Source organism: Cebus imitator, unplaced genomic scaffold (genome assembly GCF_001604975.1).
Source record: "Cebus imitator isolate Cc_AM_T3 unplaced genomic scaffold, Cebus_imitator-1.0 Scaffold83, whole genome shotgun sequence".
NCBI classification, from domain to species: domain Eukaryota; kingdom Metazoa; phylum Chordata; class Mammalia; order Primates; family Cebidae; genus Cebus; species Cebus imitator.
The window spans coordinates 5,082,926-5,086,646 of record NW_016107398.1 but is presented as its reverse complement, the minus strand read 5'-3'; the positions used below and the strand labels follow the sequence as shown (position 1 = coordinate 5,086,646).

Here is a 3,721-nt window from a genome sequence, read left to right as displayed (position 1 = left end):
AGGATGGTCTCGATCTCTTGACCTCGTGATCCACCCGCCTCGGCCTCCCAAAGTGCTGGGATTACAGGCTTGAGCCACCGCGCCCGGCCAATAGTAACTTATGAAAGGAGGAATGGGAGTTGCGAGAGTGGTTGTGATTTTAAATTTGGGGGTTAGTGAAGGCTCACTGATGAAAATAACATCAAGTAAAGAAGTGAAGGGGGTCAGGTCAACAAGAGAACCATGAGAGATACGGGCCAGGGGGTCATTCTAGGCAGTGCACAGCAAGTCCAAAGGCCCTCATGCAGCAAGACAGCTAGTTTGTCTGTAGACACTCGAGCAGCAGATAAGATAGGAAGGTAACAGCACAGAGAAGCAGGGAAACCAAAAGAGGTGTGCTCTGGAAGCCACTGTCAGGGCTTTGTATTCAGTCAGAGAGACATGAGAAGCTACGGAGGGTTTGAACAGAAGAATTATGTGATCTGATTTACCTTTCAAAACCTGCGATTAGTTTAGCAATATATTTTATTTCCTGCCTATATTCCTTACCTAGATAAGGGCAGGAAACCACGGCTGTCTTGTGCACCACTATCACCCTGGCAGCTAGCACAATACATTGTGGGTACTCAATAAATATTTACAGATGAAAAAGGTAAAAAGGTAATCTACGTAAAGTATCTATTGGTACAAAATAAGCATTCTATAAGGGGTAACTATTATAATTATTCAGATCCCCAGAAGCCAGCACAGTGGCTGGTATGTGTAGGAGTTTGAGTAAATGAATAACTTTGTGAAATTATTGAAAATACATATTTAAAACATATAAGTAACAAAAAATATAGTAATGAAAAATGAGGCCAGGCGCAGTGGCTCATGCCTGTAATTCTAGCACTTTGGGAGGCCAAGGTAGGTGGATCACGAGGTCAGGAGATCAAGACCGTCCTGGCCAACATGGTGAAACCCCGTCTCCACTAAAAACACAAAAAATTAGCTGGGTGTGGAGATTCGTGCCTGTAATCCCAGCTATATGGGAGGCTGAGGCAGGAGAATCACTTGAACCTGGGAGGCAGAGGTTGCCGTGAGCTGAGATCAGGCCGCTGCACTCCAGTCTGGTGACAGAGCGGGACTCCGTCTCAAAAAAAAAAGAAAAACAAAAATGAGTAAATCGCTTTTCACTCATTCCCTTACTTAAAATGTGATTCATTCCGTTTTTAAATTTTACATTAACTCTCACCTTACGCTAGTGAGAGCACTACTCAGAATGACCTCATTGTGACTCAGTTCTCTAAACAACCTGCAATATCCTACAACACAATTAACCCGAATCCACTGAAATGCTTTAAAAAAAATTTAATTGGGTGAATTTATTCACATGATTTTTCAAACAATTTTAAGGCTAGCTAGTGGGTTGTTTTTTTTTTTTTTTAATTCAGATAAAGCTTTGTTAATTCAAACATATGGACAAAGACCTTAACATTTCCACTTCTTATTTTGATATCTCCAGTCTTCACCACGAAAAAACCTTAATGAGGATTACACCTGTTCCCACCGCCCCAGGGGGCTGGCCAGGCTAAAGCCGTTCAGTAATTATCTCAGGAAAAGCCCTCGACAGTCTCCACAGCTTTCCAGAAAGACAACTTAGAGAAGGAGTCATGCATTAAAGCATGAAAACACACCAAATATTCCATCCCATAAAAGCTGAACGCTCTCCCCTGAATCTGTTTACAATGTCTCAGTGGCAGGTACTGGAGTGGTGAGAAGGGCAGGTGTGGCCCGGCATGGCTTCATTGTATTCCCCACCTCTAAAAGTGATCGAACCCATCCGAGCATGGCCACATAGTATCTGCAACGAAGCCTTCGGAACTTTTAGAAAAGCAGACGAAAGTTGCTTCAAATCAAAGAAACCCAAAAAAAAAAAAAAAAAGGCGATGCCAAGAGTGGAGCAGCGCGAAAGAACCCTCACGGATTGGCTCCGACTTGCCGGTGCTTGTACACAATCGCGCCTGCGGCGTCCAGCTCAGACGCTCCCTTTCACCGAGGGAGGGGGAAATAACTTTCGGAAACAGCAGGCGTCCACAAACGCGAATGCTACACGGGACTTCTCAGCCTCCATCACATCAGGCGCTAAGGTTCCCAGCAGCACTAATGCCATACACAGCCCCCGCCCCGCCCTTTTGGACGGAAGAAAAATAACCCAAGGAGGAGAAGGTGCCACCGTCAGACCCTAAAGGCAATTTCAGACAACAAAGACCCCAAGCAATCAAAATGGAATTATAATCCCGGCGTCCGAGAGCCCCCGCCCCCGCGGAGGCGCTAGGCTGTCCCGCCCGCCGCCGCCTCTCCAGTGCCCGGTCCGTCCGTCCCCTTGCCCCCTCCAGCCCGGGTGCGCCCCGGCCCTCGGGTCCCCTAGTCCCCCCGGCGAGCCCCGCACCGCCCACGATCCTGCAATCTCTGCGCCGCAGCTGTCCGCCTTCCAGCTCACGCGGCATTCAAAATCTTTCCCGCCCAGGCGTGACGCGAGGAATGAAAACAATCAGCGGCCCCCGAGCCCCGGGGCCTGGGCCGGGGAGGGGGTGGCCGGGGCACCCAGGCACAGCCTCCCGCGCAGCGCCTGCCCGAGCCGGGCAGACCGGCGGGCTGGGGCCCGGAGGTGACACAAAGAACCCGGAGAGACAAACGCCACCCGCTGGCGCTCGCTCCAATCCCCGGAGCGCCCCGCCCGCTGACAAGTTTGCGGCGCCCTCCACGCACCCCGCTCTCCCCACCCAAGCAAAGTTTCCCGAGGCCCGGCTAGGACCCCGGCACCGGGTCGGTTCCCGGCTCCCGCCGCCCCCCGCCCCCTGCTCGGGGATCTTTCACTCCCTCGCCCCCGCCCCTTCCCCTCCCTCCCGCTCTCTTCTGGGCGCACCGGGGTACTGGGGCCCCGCGGCCGCGCTCACCCACCTTCCGCCCGGCCGAGAGGCGAGGGCGCGGGCCGGGGCCGCCCAAAGTCGGCGCCCCGCTTGCCTGGCTCCCTGGATCGCGCCTTTTGCTCGCTCTCCCTCTCGCTTTTTCAGGTCCGGCCGAAGGCTCTGGGCGCAGCTGAGCGCGCTCCGCTCCTTAGCGCTCGGAAAGCGGCAAACCACGCCCCGCGCCTTCCCCGCCCGCCGCCCGCCGCCCGCCTCCGAGTCCCGCGCTCGCCGCTCGGCGGCCAGTGTGGAGCGCGCCCGCCAGCGCGGGGCGGAGCAGCAGGCCCCGCCGCAGCCCGGGGCGGGTAACTTTCTCCCTGTATTTTGGGACATCAGAAGAGGTGTGAGGGAGAGACCACCTCGCAATGCAGGTTCACGGCCCTTTTCTTACCCGGGGCTGGGGGATCAGGGGTCACAAATTCCCCCAAAAAGCTTTTCTGGACTATTTCAGCAGGGGTCTTCTCCAACGCCCGTAGATTCCGTGGTCTTGGAAGTGGGAGTAAGAGAGCAGATCTGCGATTAGCTATCAAACGGTAAACAACTCGTTTCACCCCGTGGGCTCTTTGTAACACCAGGAGTTTGGATTCGAAGGCCTTTAAAATCTGGATCCGTATTTCGTAGTGTGGTCCGGACTTCGGGGTCACCTGGAGAGAAGGGGAGGCTCTTGTTAACAATGCAGATGACCGGGTCCCTCCCTCCCCTTGGATGAGGGGAAGTGGAGAGCTGCCTCAGTCGTCTGTCGCGACATACATCATCCAGGTCTGAAAACTCACTGCGAACTACATCCTTGGAAC

At 53.8% G+C, this 3,721-nt stretch overlaps 1 protein-coding gene across 8 annotated transcripts in view; it reads right to left on the bottom strand.

The window, feature by feature from the left end:
• SYNE2 (spectrin repeat containing nuclear envelope protein 2) overlaps window positions 1-3,105 on the bottom strand; it is a 405,273-nt gene extending 402,168 nt beyond the window's left edge. For all 8 annotated transcript variants that reach the window (XM_017533965.2, XM_017533967.2, XM_017533970.2 and 5 more), the window contains exon 1: window positions 2,923-3,105. The gene's annotated coding sequence lies outside the window, so the exon portion shown is untranslated. The remainder of the gene's footprint in view (window positions 1-2,922) is intronic.
• Window positions 3,106-3,721: the final 616 nt, after the last annotated feature.